The 18,960-nt window shown below is 50.2% G+C and overlaps 1 protein-coding gene across 1 annotated transcript in view; it reads left to right on the plus strand.

The window, feature by feature from the left end:
• ZNF318 (zinc finger protein 318) overlaps positions 1-18,960 on the plus strand; it is a 504,061-nt gene that overhangs the window by 334,613 nt on the left and 150,488 nt on the right. The gene's annotated exons all lie outside the window — the stretch shown is intronic.

Genomic DNA, 18,960 nt, shown 5'->3' on the forward strand with positions numbered 1-18,960 from the left:
TCTTTTATGTTGAAAAATAATGTTTTCTTGATTAAATCAACTTTCAATAAAAAATTTTTTTAAAGTAATACAAACTTAGAAATCTATATAAAATCACTGGTGAAAGCTAAAATTTCAGTCTCTGATTTTAAATTCATTGGATCCAAGGTGGATTCAGAAAAATTGCCAGAGTTGGGTGTAATGAATTACAATTTAGTTATCACAGATTCCCTGGCGGTAGCCTCCTCTCATGTGGCCATGGGACGGCAGCCACTACTTGATCCTGACCCTGGGGGTGGCTACATGAGGGAGGATCCCATGGGAGGATAGGGCCACTGGGCAGATGTCATGGCTTCATTGGATAAGGCGTGGTATGCCCAGTTATCCCATGAGAAAGACTCCTTGTTACCCAGTACCCTAATGGCCTATTGCCATGCATCTGTTTCCCCTGTGAGAAACCAAAGGGTGTCTCACCTACTTTTCCCCAGGGATCTCTCTCTGTGGTGGCCGGGGCACGGCCTTCGCCTTTGGATCCAGACGCTGGGGGTGGACTAATGCGGGAGGATCACCTGGGTGAGGGGTTTTCGGGGAGTGGGATGAAGCAATCGATGGTGAGACGCAGTATTCCCCCCCTTTCCCGCACCCATGACACCCTATTTTAAATGATGCACAATTCACCCCCCATTACCCCTTTCTGCTCAAATAGTGGGCCGAGGAAGAGGGCGACTGAGAGTAAAGGGGCTAACCCTTACATATCTCATTGGACATGTCCCGTTAATCGGGTCAGGCAAAGTCAGCCAATTCACTTTATTCACATACGTCTGATGCCCATTAGCTCTCCCCACACAGATAAAAGGCGGAACATAGAGACACACTCTGAGCAAGGTAGCACACGAGAAGGAGCAGAACTTCGGGGCAAAGGCAAACCTACTGGAGCAGACTGACCGACAGAGGGACGAGAGCAAAGGGTAGAGAAACCCAGGAGATCCCTGTAGGACGTCATTGCCTCAGAAGAGCTGTGAAAGATACACAGAGAAGGCCAAATCCCAGACAAGAAGACTGCATTGTGTTTTAAGGGTGCCAGCGACCCTCCCAGGTGAATGACAGGATTGGGGAGGCGAGGCCAAACCTGTGGTATTAACCTTGAGCTGTGAATTGAAAGGAATGCACACAGACGGTGAGTTGACGTGCGACATGAAAGACTGATGTGTGTTAAAGAAAGATTGAAGTTGCAACAGTATATCTCACAATTGAAGGCTGCACGCGTGGTGATGAGACGCGAAGGAAGGTAGACCTGTGGTGAACTTTAAATTACCGATAACTGTGAAGCCTGTGATACAGAGTAGCAGAGTGGTCCGGCGAATGGAAGTAGCTCAATCGAAAGTCTCTCCAAAAGGTGAAATGTTTTGTTATAAAGCAACAAAGTGAATGAACTCTAAAATGCTTAATGAGCAAGAATAACCTTGCCAAAGGGAAGTGAAAAGTTGAATGTTGAACTTAAGTGCTCATGATACTGAACCACCCAGACCAAGACACAGTAGGGCAAATTATCACAAGATTGTGAACTGAAGGAAAGTTGAAGTGGTCCTGCGGAGGTCTATACTAAAAGCCTCACACATTTGAAAGTCTTCAACACCAGGAAAAGGTCCAACCCCAACTGAGGGTGGCCTGAAGTGTGATAAACTTGGGGAAGGGAACCCCTAAATAATGTGAATGAAGCTTTGGGAAGGGAGGCACTAACGAATGTGAATTAAGCTTGGGGCAGTGAACCCCTGAAAGTGCTCTGATTGTGAAGTCCGAGCCCGACCAAGGGAGACCTACGTGAACTTCTGTTGAACTGTGAAATAACTTTTTGAAAGCTGGAATTAGAGACTTTAACGTGGAAGGCCAGGCGGCCCTCGATCCACGTTTTGAACTGCCTTTGTTTTGAGAACCTAAGCTGGAGTGTCATTCAGTCTACGGGGGCCGCCTTTCTCCGTGCTGTGCAATGTGGGTAGGAGAGCGGACTCAGTCACTTTGATCCTTTTTGTTATAACACTGATTTACTCCGACGTCCGGTCCCCTTTCCTCCATACTTATGGGACATCTCTCCGTCCTGTGGGACGGGACCGGAGCACTTTGTAAAAAGCATCCAAATTTGTTTCAAAAATGTGTCCCACCTCTCTTTGCTGCGCGGGGCCCGGCACGCGGCCCTAACCCCGCCCACCTTGACTCAGCCCCGCGCATCACCCATCAGTCCTTTTCTCCGCACGATCGGGGCCGGACGCACTTGCATCCTCGGAAGATTTTCTTCCTCCTTGTTTTCCCTCGCTGGCTCTCGCTAGCGTTCCTTTACTAGTCTGTCTATGTCTTTTAAACTAGATTTTCCAGACTGTTCATCGTGTCACCGTCGCTTCGCGAGGGCGGATCCCCATCCTCTTTGTTTAGAGTGTTTAGGTCCGGAACACCGTTGGGACTCCTGTTTTTACTGTGACTCCCTTTCGGTCCGGGCACTTCAACGTCGGTTAGAGCGGTGGGAGGAGGTGTTCGGACGGACTCCTCCTTCGCATTTTCAGGCGTTTATCGACGAGAAGAAAAAACGCCCAGTAAGTTCTTTACTTTTCAGAGCACCCCGGCCGGGGGATACCTTTCCGGGTTCCTCTCAGGCCGGGAGGGGCGTTGATCGCTCTGTTACCGGGGTTCGCCCTGAGGTGCCTGTCGGGCCTAATAATTCTACCAGAGTTTTCTCTGAGGGTCTCCGTAAGGGGCCTGTGAACACCGGAGTTCGCTCCGAGGCCCCTCCTGTGGGGGCTGTTTGTAGACCCAGTTCTACTGAGTTGTGGGGTACCGGAGCTTGCTCTGAGGCTGCTCTTTCGGCTTCCCTCAAAAACAAAACCGGGGTGTGCCCCGAGGTCTTGGCTGGGCTTGAGGTTACCAAACGGATGTTCGAGGCCCGTGCCGATAAGGCTTCTACCGGGCCTAGGTCCGAGGTCCCTCATACAGAGACTAAGGATACCAACAGTTCTGAGGGGCTGGGCAAGGCCCCGTCGGTGACAGCGCACCGTTCCCGCTCTTGTGGTGACACCAGATCTGTTGAGGGGGTAAAGAAGAAAGTTTCTTCTTTTACCGGCAGTGCCGAGGCCCTTCCTTCGAAGGCTTAGTTGGCGGTTGGTATGTCGCAGAAACATTCCAGGCATCATAGTACCGGCTCTGTCGAGGTTCCTTACGTTAAGGCTAAAATTAAGACCCCTGACCCATCGACGGGGACCTCTGCCTCACTTCCTCACGTGCCGCAGTTCCCCTCAGATGAGGACAAAATGGCAGCCGTTCCCGCCACGACCACGGCGGCCAATTTAGGTACTACCCCTACAACTACACCATCGGCCCCTGGTGTAGGGTTCGGTCCTTCGGGTGAACCTAAGGTCCCTTGTGCGCATCCTTACCGACCGGTTTATGATTGGAACGCCCAGATGCCTCTTCCACACAATGTTTCGTTGCCTGCGGGGGCGTCTCCCTTGATTTATGTGGATTCGTCGGTGGAGGGGCCGGTGTGGCACCCTTCTTCATTACGTCCCTGGATTTGTCCACCTCATGAGAGCCCTCCTCAGGTTCCGAAACAATCTCCTGAGGATGCTTTTTTCGGTAAATTTCAAGCGCTTATGCGCACCGACCCCATGAGGGAATATTTCAAAGGGCTTTTCAAGGAGATCTGTCCACCTGCGCCTCCGGCTCCACCCGTTGCGACGGTGGTTCCGCTGGCGGTTCCGCCGGCGCCTCCCTTGCCCGTGGTGCCTCCCCCTGCACTTCCGCCTGTGCCACCATTGTCCCCAGTGGACAAGGCAGTGCCTGACACGGCTCAGCAAGATCCTGACCTGTCAGATGACCCTCAAGGCGATCAGGACAACGAGGACCTTCCCTGCTCTATCAGAGCTTTCCATGACCGGGTGCTGGACATGATGAGTTTCTTAGATGTTCCGGTGCCCGAGGCACCTGCTCTGCAGGAGGGCGTGCTTTCTGGGGCGTTCATCTTGTCTCCTTTGGAGCATACCGGCCTGTTCTTGCAGAAGGACGTTTTGGCCGAGGTCTGTAGAGTTTGGGAAAAGCCACACTCTGGACTTTTTGTCAATAAAAAGTATGACGCGAGGTACAGGCTGCATTCTTCGGAAGAAGTGGCCTTGTCGTCTTGCCCGCCTCCCTCCTCCACAGTGGTGGCTGCGGCTACATTGTAATCCAGGCCTGGAGCATCCTCCTCCGCGACGGCTACTCAGGTCTTGGGAAAGGAGGACAAGCTCCTGGACTCCCTATGGAGGAAAATCTTTGCCAATTCGGCCTTGCAGCTCAGGCAGGCCAATGCAGAATTGATTTTGGCGGGAGCTAACATGCGGATGTGGAGAGGTCTGTCGGATTTTGAGGAGCACATTCCGGTCGAGAAGTTGGAGGATTTTAGAGGAGGCCTTTACGTTGCCAGGGTATTGGCCCAGGATCTCCTGGAGACTGCGGCTCATCATGTAGACACCTCGGCTCGGGGTCTGATGCTTGGGGTTGATACCTCGCGGCAAGCGTGGCTTCATGCCAATAAGTTCTCCAAGGAGGTGCAGGTTAAGGTTCTGGACCTTCCATTTGATGGTAAGGAGCTTTTTCACTCTTCTACTGATGTAGAGCTCACCAAAACCAAAGACAGCACTCAGACGGCTAAATCATTGCCTGTTCTGGTTAAAGCTCCCTTCAAGGCTCAAAGGCCGTTGTCGCAAGGTCGACCTTCCTCTGGTTTTAGGGGCTTCCTCGACTGAAATCTCGCAGAGTGGATACTCCTGTGGGGAATAACCGCCATAGACAACAGCGTACGTGGTATTTCTCCCGCTCCTCAGCCTCCTCATCAGGTTCAGGTGGCACCGCCACCGATAAACCTGCCAAATGAGGGTTTTCCGCGCTCGCACGAGACCCCGGTGGGAGGACGCATTGCGTCTCATTGGGAGGCGTGGCAGACCATCACAGAAGACAGATGGGTCTTGTCAGTCGCTCGAGCGGGCTTCCGCTTACCTTTACCCCCTACCTCACCCTTCAACCCTCCTTTCCAGCTGTCGGGCTCACCCTCCCTCAAGGGCGAGGTTCAGAAACTTCTGCTCCTCAGAGCTGTGGAACCCGTTCCCCTTGGGGAGTGAGGGGAGGGCTTCTACTCCCGGCTGTTTACGGTGCCCAAACCCAACCAGGCTGGCCTGTGCACCATCCTAGACCTTTCCCAGTTCAATCTTTTCCTACCCCAAGAGAAATTCAAGATGATCACGCCCGGCCAGTTCGCTCCTCTTTGCAGACGAGCGATTGGCTCAGCGTGGTGGATCTTCAGGATGCGTACATGCATATCCTGATTTGGAATCCACACAGGAGATACCTCAGTTTCTCTTTGGGAGTGGAGCACTTCCAGTTTCGGGTGCTTCCTTTTGGCCTCAGTTCGGCGCCGCGTGTCTTCACGAAGATGTCGGTGATTGCGGCCTATCTTCGTCTCCAGGCTATCCATGTGTATCCCTATTTGGACGACTGGCTCCTACGCAGCCCTTGTCCGTTGGCAGCATCAGGCAACCTCCAGTCTCTCATTCAGCTCCTGTTCCATCTTGGGCTGTCGGTGAACTGGCGGAAATCCTCCATGACGGTCTCACAGGACCTGAATTTCCTGGGTTTTCGTTGGAACACGATAGACTGCCGAGTGTATCTGACCGGGGACAGAATGGCAGATCTGTTGGCCACGTGTCAGATGTTCGCGCAGTCGGAGAGCATGTCGGCCTGGTGGTTCTAGAGGCTTCTGGGCCTCATGGCCTCATGTGTACTGGCTCTTGCTCGTCTCAAAATGAGATGGACCCAGATGGCTCTTCGGAGTTCCTGGCGACAGGCTGTGGACCCGGATTCCAAGCGGATAATGATTCCGGATTCCATGAGAGTGGACCTGGACTGGTGGTCATCTCTCAGCAACCTGTCAGTGGGCGCTGGGTTCCAGGACCCAGCCCCCGTGGTGACGATCACGACAAACTCCTCCCTTTTCGGGTGGGATGCGACGTTAGATCTTCTTCAGGTCTCGGACCTCTGGTCACCTCAGGACAAGCTCCTGCATATAAATCATTTGGAGCTTCTGGCGATTTTTCTGGCGCTCAAGGCGTTCAGACCTCTCATTGTCAACAAGGTGGATCTTCATAAGAACGGACAATGCGGTGTCAATGTATTACATAAACAAGCAAGGGGGAACGAAGTCTCCCCCTCTCGTGGACCTGTCCATCCAGATTTGGGAGTGGGCCGTGCTTCATGGGATCTGGCTGCTTGCAGTGCACATCCCGGGCCGGCTGAATGTCACCGCGGATGCCCTCAGCCGGCGGACAGTGATCAGCTGCGAGTGGGAGTTGAAGGCGGAGATCCTCTCATGGATTTTCTCGCTTTGGGGCTCTCAGCCCGCGGACAGTGGTCAGCTACGAGTGGGAGTTGAAGTTGGAGATCCTCATGGATTTTCTCGCATTGGGGCACACCGGAGGTGGACCTCTTCGCCACGGCGGTAAACAAGAAGCTTCCTCAGTACGCCTCCAGAGGGGGGCTGGGAGCCTCCTCTCTGGGGGACGCACTCGAGATTCCATGGCACAACATGAGAGCTTACGCCTTCCCGCCTCTTCCCCTAGTTCATCTAGAAATTTGGAAGTTGAAGAGCTCTGTCAACTGTTCTCTTCTACTGATAGCTCCGTGGTGGCCGGCCAGGTTTTGGTTCTCAGAACTTCAACACCTGTCGGTGTGTCCGCCGATCAGGTTACCAGTAACTCCCGATCTTATTCATCAGGGGGAACAGCAGATGTGGCATCCCTCCCCACAATCGCTCAACTTGGCGGCATGCTGCCTGAGTTCACGTCTCTAGAGCATTTGGGTTTGTCTGCGGATAACATGCGTATTATCCAGGCAGCCAGGAAACCCTCGACCAGATCCCAATACAAGAGTAAATGGCTCAGGTTCTGTTATTGGTGTTTGGAGAAAGAATTGGACCCGAGGGTGGCGACGATTGACACAGTGCTGTCCTTCGTATCCTCCCTAGCAGAGTCAGGGGTTCATGTTCTGTCTTGTAGGACTTATCTCTCAGAGATTTCCGCTTACCTCTCTACAGACCGGTGTTCTTATTCTTTAACTAACCCGGTGGTGAAGAGACATTTTGCTGGTTTGACACGCATCTACCCTCCGGTTCGTAGTCTGCACCCGCCTTGGGACCTAAATGTAGTCCTGACGGCGCTGTGCCATTAACCTTTTGAGCCAGTGGCTACGGTTGACCTCAAGTACGTGTCCTGGAAAGTGTCCTTTCTGGTCGCCATTACGTCAGCAAGGAGAGTGAGTGAGCTCCAGGCATTGTCGGTGGAGCATCCTTTCTTGGTCTTTCACATAGTCCTTTGGACAAACCCAGCTTTCCTACCAAAGGTAGTGACCGAATTCCATCTGAATCAGTCGATTTCCCTTCCGGTCTTTTTTCCGAACCATGCCTCGGAGGCGGAAAGGGTTCTACACTGCCTGGATGTCCGAAGAGCTCTTAAGTCCTACCTGGACAGGACCTCCGAGCTTCGGAGCTCTTCCCAACTGTTTGTGACCTTCGGTAAACCTCAGGGCAGGCCGGCGTCTAAGGCCTCCATTTCCAGATGGATTGTCGCCTGTATCACGGATTCTTTCACCGTCCAAAAGCTGAAACCTCCTAAAGGTATCCATGCACATCAGGTGCGAGGCAAGGCAGCCGCGGTTGCTTTTCAGAAGTATGTTCCCTGGGAGTCCATCGCTAAAGCGGCTACTTGGGCCTCCCCATCTGCTTTCTGCAAGCATTACTGCCTCGATTTGAGCTCTAGAGCTGACGCTCAGTTCGGCCAGGCTGTGCTGAAGAATCTGTTTCAGTAAGGGGTATTTCCATCCACCCATAGTTCCTGTAAGGAGTGCTTGGGAATCTCCCATAAGTATGAAGGAAAGGGGATGGGACGTAGGAGTATTACCAGGTTACTCACCGTAGTGACCACCTTACTCCTAGTCCATAGTCCCCTTTCCTCCATACGCCCGCCCGCCGTCCCCTCTAATAAGGTTCCTCTGTTATTGCTAATGGGTCTTGACCCTGCGATAGAAAAGGACTGATGGGCGATGCGCGGGGCGGAGCCAAGGTGGGCGGGGTTACGGCCGCGTGCCGGGCCCCCGCGCAAGAAAGAGAGGAGGGACACATTTTTGAAAAAAAATGTGGATGCTTTTTACAAAGTGCTCCGGTCTCGTCCCACAGGACGGAGAGATGTCCCATAAGTATGGAGGAAAGGGGACTATGGACTAGGAGTACTGTGGTCACTACGGTGAGTAACCTAGTAATTCCTTTCCATACATATTCCCCTTTACACATGTTTTGTATAAGATATAAGGGAGGCATTATGTTTTATTAGTATAGGCCATTGTGATTTGACAGAGACTGACTAGGACTGTGTTTTCTTTATTATTTGATGGTAGAGACTACTCCCATCATAGCTATAGGGAAAAGCAGGAGTTTTTCCAAACCCCGAAATTTGAATAAAGGCATTAAAATTTTGTGTCAGTGTCATACTTTTGACCGCATACCTCCCTACACCTTCCTATCGGGAAGGTTAAAACAAAAACCTTTTTCCAATGCCCTTTACGCCAAACTCCCATCCATAACCTGAACAGTAAAAGCTCCCCAAAAACGTTTTAGTTCTAGTTTTCCTTCAGGTAGAATGGATCTTCCATGTGGAATCATTGAGCAAAGCCCTCCAAGTACAATGCATCAGAAACCATGAATGGACTTCAAGTCCCACAACCACCTAAATCAGCAGTTAATATCAGTTGACTTCAATTCCTTCAACCACCTAATAACTGAGATAAAGCGGATGAATGAATTGATATAGAGCAACAAGAGCGTGAAGTGTAATGAGCGTGCTAGTCATTGGATGAAAACACCTGTGTGCGGGACCTTTACAAATGGTAATTGAACTGTGAGAGAGCTCAGGAGAAGATGTATCTCTGTTGACGCAGACAGAAGCTGGGGGCACGAGCTGGTGTGCGGAAGTTGGAGGCGTAAGCCGCCGTGCGGAAGCTGGTGGCGCGAGCCGGTGTGGCGGAGGGAAGGAGCTCGCCAGTAGAAAAGGAAAGAATGTGCGAGCACGGCGTGCTGTGGAGACGCCAGGAACCGCAATAAGAACCCTGGGCATCCGGAAGCCAAGAGAAGCAGTGTTGTCCTTACCGGGAGCCAAAGAGAAGCCAGCTTGCAGGAGCGGAACCATGAAAGAAGCTGGAGAGACTTCAGAGCCGGCCAGAGTTGGAATCGAGCATCAAAGGTACTCTGCACGAGCAAGACCAACGGCGCTACACAGATCCTGTGAGTCCGCCAGAGCAGAGTGGGGACCACGTCATTTTGGTGATCGCGCTAAAGAGAATTTGAACATTGTGAAGTTAAGGAAAGAGAAATGCTAAAAATATTATTTATGAATAGGTAGGGCAGGGTGCCAACCTGACCCCCAATAAGAAATGAATGCAAATGTGGGGAAAGCTTAAAATCAAAGTGAGACCGGTAGATATATCAAGCCAAGAAAGGTATATGCTACTTTGTTGTAAAGTGGAACTATAAAATGAGAAAGTCCTGGCAAACCTACACCAGGCAGTTGAAAGCACAAGAGTAGTACTGGCAGGAGAGTACCTCAAGGAGAAACAGTGTTTGTTAAACAAAAGAATGAACTTGTATTAAAAGAAGGAACTTCTGATAATGAAGAACTTACAAGGCTGAATAGTTTTCATCTCACAGGATTGTTGTGGGCCAAGAACACAATAACGGTGAGATCCAAAGACATTTGTGATACCTGTAAAGAATCCAGGATAAGAGGTTCACCCTGTGGAATGAAGGTTCTTTCCATTTTGGAGAACATTTATGTTGGAGCTATTCTGTTTTTATTTAAGAACACTGCTTGCTAATATTAGGCTAAAGACATTTGCCTTGTCGCCTTATTTTGTTTGTAGTGGGGCGGGGGGTTCAGGATAGAACGTTTGACACAAGGATGGTCTTGAAATCCTAACAAAGACAGGTCCTTGGTTTTTGGTAGGTAAACTCCTCTTGGAGCAGAGTCGGAGAGGCATTTTACCAACCTGTTTAAGTTAAATAAAAGTCCTTAACCAAAAACATGACAACTTTGTGTCCAGCTTTCATTTCTGACTCCTCACACAAGTTAGTACTTCTAAAGAAACTTACAAAAGGTTTCAGGCTGGAGGCCACCATGGGGCACACAGATGATGACAGCCTGACCGTGATGCTCTAGGTACACTGGAGAGAAACTGGCACTGAGCCCTTAGTTCTGCCCCTCCCCCCCCCACCCATCCTGCAAGCATTGTCCAGACTGCTCTACGAACCCTTGCTGTCCCCATTGGACCCGATCCGAGCTGGCAGAGCAGAGATATGGGCCTGCTAAAGCGAGCTGCATAGCCCATCCGAAGACAGCTCTCAGGACAATTCCTCATGGCGCAGGTTCAGTGCACGGCTCCGAACAAGAACAGAGCAGAGGCCCACGAGGCCTCACGTCGACTGGACAACACGGAACAGAGCCATTTTGCATGTGGATACAAGAGGGAACATTGAGGTAACAGACTTGCCTCCCCACTGACCATAGCTTCAAAGAACAGGGTTCCCAGGTAATCAGCCTGGATGTGAAGGGCCATTGCTTCTTGGTTGCGCCATATATGAGGACCCTGAGGAGGCACTGTGAACTGATGCTAGGAGGATCTGCCGCCCCTGCCGCTCCCCACGAGTAAACACAAAGGTGAGCGCCGTACGTGCGCCAAGGAATCGGAGGCGCAGGGCCCAGTGAGGTCTCTGCAATACACCTTCCTGTGAAGTGAAGCAGGAGCCTAGAGGCAGTGTAATATTCCAGGGTGCTGCCAAGAAACTTGGTGCACACTATCTACCAGAGGTTTCAGGGGCAGCCCAGTGTGGATGCATGGTCCTGGGGACTAGTGCAAACTGACGGCAACGTGGGACTCAGATGACAATATAAGCGGTAAGACTGTTATTCAGGAGAAGGGCACTGACTGTCTGCAGTCAGAAATTTTATTGGTGTCTTGTTGATAGCCTGAGGATTGGGTGCCGGGGGTGACGACTCCCCTCGCGCTCATATTAGTAACTCTTTCTTGTGCCTTGTGAGAAGGGGTTCCCGAACGCCTAGTCAGGGTGAACTCCAATTGTACCGGGTTGAGAGTGGCAGAAGGAAGAGATGCTTCCCACTCTTCGATCGGTGCCTCAGAATCAAGCGTTGACCCAAGGACGGTGAGCCACAGCTGGTTGCTCACCCGGCAGGGGACCCACCAGTATCGGACATAACTTGTTGCAGGATAAGACTTCAAAGTAATATGAATGCCACTTCCTTAGCCTCCATTGTCAGCGAGTGGATTCCCATAGATGAGCTGGAATGTCACTCTTCAGAAATTTAAATAAGCTTTCCCTGAACCCTCTCATTTTGCTCAAGTTTCAGAAATGGCGGAAGACGAGATGTCCATAAAGAAAGAGATAGCAGTGTTGCTGGAGTAAATCGGAGGTATACGGTTGGATATCAGCTATAGATTGGATGGCCTCGGCAAGAAAGTAGATGCCATGGATGATAGACTTCAGGGATTGGAGTCTACTCCTGTATCTTTTCATGTATGTAACTAAGTCTCAAGCGCCTCAGGGTTTGGTGCGCGAAACACATAATACACAAATACAAACAAGTTGTCCATCTTCGTCTTAGAGATCCAAATTGACATGAGACTCTTGGAATTGGGCAAAAGGGAAGAGGATATGGCTCTTAAAGAGACCAGGGAGAGACTAAAAAGATTTTTTGGCTTTCCAGAGCAAGGAGAGACGCAGAGGGACATTGTAAGGGCTATTAATGAAATGATTAAGACATTGTTTGGCAATGACGGAACTACCGAACCGACGATTAACAGAGCCCACAGGGCGGGAGGAAGGGCTCTGGGACCACGTTCGATATTGGCTAGATTTCATTTTTACCCAATAAAAGCCAATATCCTTGAGAAAGTCAGGAGGGAAGGTCCGGTGGAGTGTTGGTCGGCAAAGATTACCATATTCCAGGACCTGTCTTCCTACACCCTGGCTAGACGCAGGCTATGTGCCCCCATTGGCACAACAAAAGTGACGAGATATAGATCGGGGTTCCCCTTTTCATTGGCGTTTGAGTGTGAACAGTATAAATATAAATGAATCACTGAGGACAACATCCGTAGGGTTTCTGGTGGATTGATGGCAGAGTCGACTCTGTTGGTGAATACTGCCCATCCCAAAGATGTTAGGTGAATTCCAGGCTCTCGCAAATTCAAGAAATTGAATACCACTCCACCTGCAAAGGCTGGAGCATGAGCCAAGGGTGTAGTAATGCTATATGCTGATAATTCCAGTGGGGTAGACATGCTAAGTCTAGTATTTTATGTTTTAGGAGCACTCACATGGTTGTTTCTTTGGTGCTCCTCCAGAGGGAAGGAGGTATGGGGAGTTGAAGTTGTGTTAATATACCATGGAAATGAGTTGCCCGTGATAGGTGGATTCTGGGGAGGAAGCGGGCGCTCTCGGAGTGACTTTTGGTGAGGTTTATCCAGTGGTCCGACAGTTACTGATGGTGTGGTCCTGTGAGGGTCTTTCCGATGATGTAGAAGCAATGACGCCACCGAAAGCGCAAAGTAAGTCACTAAAACTCGACCCAGACAATCACCTCTTCTATCACTATGCTCACTCTCTAATCTACACCGACACACAATTAGAGCGCAGCTACACCCCTCAATCAATTCGGCCTAGCCGCTCAAATACAAACAATACTCCATGAACACCTCAACATTCTGATAAAACGCAGCTAAACCCACGAAATCTGGGACTAGCTGCACATATAAGTGTCTAACACCGGCCTAACACAGACAAAACCCAGTCTTGGTGAACTCCCTCCAGACTGCACACATTCAACTGATTTTAAATACCACCACACCTAATGGTAGGATGCAGCTACCATCAGGCATTCGCATCAGCTGCGCCCAAAATCGTTGCACCCAAGCACCCTATTACACCCTACTCTCTCGACTGTCCTGGACAGTGGTCCCTGAGGGTGTTCAAACTACTAGCGCTTTGAGGTCATACCAATGATGTATAGAGCGCTATATAAATGCCAAATAACATAACATAGAACCGGACACTGGAAACAGGGTTGGGAAGAACTTATTGTGTGGGTGGAAGCGAAGTTATTAGTGAATGTGTACATAGGGGCCATCTGACATTGGTTGAAAAGTTTGTGGAAGTCAACTTCGTAAACTACAGGCAGACTACAGAAAAAGGGGAAGAGGTGAGCAGAAGTTGTGCGACTTTGGATGAGACCCAATGATTAATCTGGATTGTGCACTGAAGGTGGGCTAAGAGGACTAAACTCCCAGTTTAAAAGGTCTTTGACAACTCGATTGTAATCAATTGAAACTTGACCTGTTATGCATACAAGAGACCCATTGGTTAAAGGCAAGTTCCATAGGAGCAGTCTACAAGGCCTCGGACACATCCCCCCCAAAAAAGGGGGTGGAGGCTATGTGGGGCGATGGTGGTGGCTAATAAACTTGGCTTTTTGTTGGAAAGTAAACTCGATCACCCAGGGGGGGTTACATTTTTCTTAAGAGAATTGTGAGAGGAAATAAACTTAAACTGGGATCAGCTTACTGTCCTAATGAAGGTCAAATAACATTTTGGGAATCCGTTAAAAGGGAGCTCCAGCTTTTCGTTGACTGCCCGCTCGTGATGGTGGGGGAGATTATAATGGTTCTTGTCCCATTAAGAGACAGAAAAAAGTGTCTGGCCAGACCCTCCAACAGGTGCGGGCAGCGCAATTCCAAATCTTTTAGGAAATCAATCCGGGATTGGGGATAGTGGACTCCTGGGTCCATAGATTGGGGTGGGACCCTCCATTCACATATTACTCACAGGCCCATGACTCCTACTCAAGCATAAACTACGTATTTGTGGATACCAGGCCCGAAGGCATATGTTACTAACTCAACCACTGTACTGGTACCATGGTCAGTCCATGACTTAGTGAGTATTGAAATTGGTAAATGGAAAAGGGAAGCTGTGCAATGTTTTCTTGTTGAAGGATGAGGAGCTTGCACCAGGACTTCTAGCCAACATAAAAGAATATTTCGAAGGGATTGTGTCCTCCGACGTATTCCTTATCTTTGATAATACGTTTCCAGCTTGCTGGCCTCGGAAATGTTTTCTGTAGAGGGTGCTGCGCGTCGACGTCCGCTGAGTCGATGTCCCTCGACAGCCACCGTATCGGCGCCGACGTCACCATGCCCATAAATAGCCACACGCTGTGTCCGTTGCTCAGTTCCGTTTTTCCGCGCTTCGTGGGGCCTTGGAACGTTGTTGCTCAGTTCAGTCAGGATAACCCTATATCTACTCGATTAAATACCTACTCGTTCTCGATGGCATCTTCATCGGAACCGACAACGGCGCGATCCGGCTTCAAGAAATGTCGAGACTGCGGTAAAAAAATTTCAATAACAGATCCACACAGGATCTGCTGGTGGTGCTTGGGAGCCAAGCACCATTGTTCGGAGTGTGAGGACTGCATGTCCATGACGGCGAAAGCCTTGAAGGAGCGCAAGGGGAAGCTCGAGAGAGGTAAGCCAGTCAAAACCTCCTCGAAGGTTTCTTCGGCTGAGTCGAGGCATTTGTCTCCTCGCCATCGAAAACATTCCCATTCTAGATCTCGAAGTAGCTCCCATCATTCGTCGAGATCAAGACACTCAAAAAAGAGACGTTGTCGTCTTCTGTTTCCCCTGAAAGGGTCTCCTGTCCCACAAAACACAGCTCTCAGGCTGAGTGGGAGGAATTGAGAAAGAAAATGTTAAGCGTCTTCGAGAAAGCAGCCTCGACCCCCTCGAAGACCGCTGCGGGTGATACCCTGGGTGAAAAACCCAAATAATTAAAACGCCGCGAGTCGCAGCCCTGGCGAAACATTCCACCCGAGAGCGCCACAAGCCATCGGGTAAGAAGGCACCATCTTCGATGCCGTCGTCGAAGATTCCTTCGACGCATGGATCGGCGCCATCGATGCCGTTGTCGAAGGGTTCCTCGACGCATCGGTCGATCGACTCGACGCCATCGTTGACGCCGACATCGACGCTGATGAAAGAGAAGACCAAGGCTACACCACAGCCAACAGTGATTCCAAGGGCCTCCGGCACGACGCCGAGACCGTCGTCTATGTCCTCGAGTAGGATCCCGATCCTCTCGAGTTCTTCGAGACCTCTTCCAGTTTTCTCGACATCGACGTTTTCTCGTCCAATAATGACGAGTTTGGCTCCTTCTGCCTTAGAGATGGGTTTTACACCATTTTAGAGGTCAGAGTACCCTGGACTATCTTCAATTTATGAAGAGGAGGAAGATTCTGACCAGGAAACATTTGGGTTACAGAGGAATACACTGCCTATTTCAGAGGATTTCACCTCTGAGGAAAGAAGGTTGAAGGACCTACAGGAGTCACTACATGAGGCAAGTGGACTGGACACTTCCCCAGAAGTGGAATTTGTTAAGCTAGACCCAGGGGAACATGCCGAAACACCCTATAGAACCCTTATGGCAAGAATCATTGAATTTATGGATTGGTCTGCGCCTTCGCCTGTTTTTCAACAGGATGACCTAACAGACATATTAGACAAAGGTCCACAGGAGGACCCTGTGGCCCCCTTCCATGCAGCCTTACAAAGGAAAATTACATCTAATTGGGAAACTCCTGAAGTTATCCCTGCGGTCAATAAAAGATTGTCAGCCAAGTATAGGGTAGCGGCTGCTGACCCTGAATACTTACCAAAACACCCGACTCCAGAGAGCCTGGTGGTTCAAGCGGCAACTTCATCTAGCAGTAGGACCGCTTACCCTACTGTCCCACAGGATAGAGATGACGAGAGGTATGATTCTATGGCGAAGAAAGTCTTCTCTGCTTGTAGTATGGTGTTGAAGTCCATCAACGCCACCTGTACGCTTGCCAGGTTCAGTCACACACTGTGGGAGTGTGCTTCATCAGCGGCTGACTGCATACCCGAAGGAGAGGAAAAGGAAGCCTTCCATAACATTATTAAAGATGGCAAAGATGCCATGTGCGAATCACTTCAAACTGGCATCGATTCCGCTGGCATTATCAGCAGGGCTATGGCGGCAGTACAACAATCCGCAGGCATGCGTGGTTGCGAAAGTCTGGCTTTGCTCCAGATGTACAGGCCAGACTTTTGAATATGCCCTTTGACGGCTCTTCACTATTCGGAAAAAAGGCTGATGACCGTCTGGAAAAGTTGCAGACTTCTAAAGCAGCAGCAAAATCTTTAGGAGCTGCTATCCGCCAAACTCCTTTTCGCCCCTCAGGAACCTCTGGGAGAGGAAATTCCTTTCGCTATTATTCCGCATTCGGGAAAGGCAGAGGACAGCCGGCTCAAAGAGGCCAAAGGAGATCCACCCGAGGTGGACGGGTTAAAGGTACTAAGGCCGCAGCAGGTGCCTCTTTACCCTCGGCATCTGCATCAACCGCCCCCAAACCACTCTGAGGCCTTTCCACACAATACACCTGTAGGGGGCAGGTTAACTCACCATCTGACGGAATGGCAGGCTATAACGTCAGATGCTTGGGAATTGGAGACAGTTGCCCAAGGTTACTGCCTACCCTTTCTACACATCCCTCAGAGTCATTCACTGGGGAACAGTTCTCTAAAAGTTCCAGATCTGCTCCTCTTGCAGGAAATTATAGACCTGCTAGAGAAAAAGGTGCCATAGAAACGGTACCTGTAGCGGACAGGAACAAGGGCTGGTACTCCCCCTACTTTCTCATACCAAAGAAGGACAGAGGACTGAGACCCATCCTGGACTTACGAGAATTGAACAAGTTCCTCAGGAAGGACAAGTTCAAGATGGTAACTCTCTCTCAGATCCTTCAGGCCCTCCAGCTCCAGGACTGGCTGGTATCTCTGGACCTTCAGGATGCTTATTTCCATGTGCTAATCCATCTCAAACACAGGAAATAACTGAGGTTCGCAATTGGCGACTCTCATTATCAATTTCGAGTTCTGCCATTTGGGCTGACCTCCGCCCCGAGGGTCTTCACCAAGCTGATGTCGGTAGTGGCGGCGAGTCTAAGGAGGGAAGCGATCCACGTCTACCCCTACCTGGACGATTGGCTGATCAGGGCTGTATCTTCGAAACAATCCCAGACCCAGCTAGATTATGTCTGCCACTTCCTTCACAAACTGGGCTTCTCCCTCAATTTAAAGAAGTCACAGATGATACCATCACAGAGACTCCAGTTCATTGGAGCGGGCTTGGACACTTCCCTGGGAAAAGCCTCGCCACCAGAGTTGAGGGCTCAAGATATTCTTCAGATGGTCACCAAGTTTCAAAATGCCCAACGTCTCCCAGCCTTCGACTTTTTGAGGTTGCTAGGCCTCATGGCATCCTGCATCTTCCTCGTGCCAGAGGCTCGTCTGAGAATGAGATCTCTTCCGTGGGCACTGAGAAGTCAGTGGTCGCAATTCTCAGGGAAAATGACAGATCTCCTCCGGATTCCGGACAAGGTAGCCCGCGACCTTCAATGGTGGGCCTATCCAGAGAACATCTTGAAAGGAGAACTTTTTTGGCAACCATGGCCGGAGATAACAGTAGTCACAGACGCCTCACTCACGGGGTGGGGAGCCCATGCCAACGACTTGACCATCAGCGGTCGTTGGTCTCCATCGGAGTCCAGACTACACATCAACCTATTGGAGCTGAGAGCGATCAGACTAGCTCTGAAAGCTTTCCTGCCATCAGTACAGGGGAGAAATGTCCTGATAAATGACGGACAACACGGTGGCCATGCACTACCTCAACAAAAGAGGAGGCGTAGGATCACTGCCACTGTGCAGAGAAGCGATGCAGGTCTGGTTTTGGGCAATCCAAGAAGGAATCTCTCAATCGGCAGTCCACCTAGCCGGAGAGAAGAACTTGACAGCGGACGCTCTGAGCAGGCAGAGCACAGTCTCCCACGAGTGGGAGCTAGCTCAGGAAGTCCTTCAAGAGATCTTCGCCCTTTGGGGAACCCCTCAGGTGGATCTGTTCGCCACAAGCACCAATAGGAAGTGCGATCTGTTCTGTTCAAGAGAATTTCCCCCGAGAGAAGCTCTAGGAGACGCGTTCGTAGTGGATTGGGAGTTTCCATTCCTTTACGCGTTCCCACCAGTCCCTGTTATTCCTCAAATGATCAGGAGGTTGAGAAGATTCCGGAAAACCATGATCCTAATTGCCCCGGACTGGGCCAGGAGAAAGTGGTACCCGGACCTTCTAAATATGTCCATCTGCCCTCCAATCCGTCTTCCACTCAAAGAGAATCTTCTCTCGCAGAAGGGAGGTCAGGTTCTCCATCCAGAACCCTCAACCTTCACGCTTGGCTTCTGAAAGGGTGAGGTACAAGGCCAGCAACAAAGTCTTTATACTGCTGCCGTTGGAACAAATTTTGCAGCTGGTGTAGGGAAGAGAATATCGACCCTTTTTCATGTGGTACACCAACGGTTTTATCGTTTCTACTCTACTTAGCAAACACAGGCCTTCAAGTTGGCACTGTAAAAGGCTATCTCGCAGCGCTTTCAATCTTCAAGCGCACTGCGGAGGAACCATCGTATTTCAAACTACCTCTAGTGATACAATTTCTCAAAGGATTAACTAATGTTTATCCTCCAAAACCATTCCAGGTTCCCTTATGGGACTTAAATTTAGTCTTAAACTTCCTAATGGGCACTCCATTCGAACCACTTCACTCTTGTTCGCTGAGATTTCTCACGCTTAAAACTGTCCTATTGGTAGCACTAACATCTGCTAGGAGGGTGAGCGAGCTACAAGCTCTCTCCTGTAAACCCCCACATACAATTTTCCACAAGGACAAAGTTGTCCTACAGGTGAAGCCTAATTTCCTCCCAAAGGTG

Source organism: Ambystoma mexicanum, chromosome 4q (genome assembly GCF_040938575.1).
Source record: "Ambystoma mexicanum isolate Mex_15411 chromosome 4q, UKY_AmexF1_1, whole genome shotgun sequence".
In the NCBI taxonomy this organism is placed as follows: Eukaryota; Metazoa; Chordata; class Amphibia; order Caudata; family Ambystomatidae; genus Ambystoma; species Ambystoma mexicanum.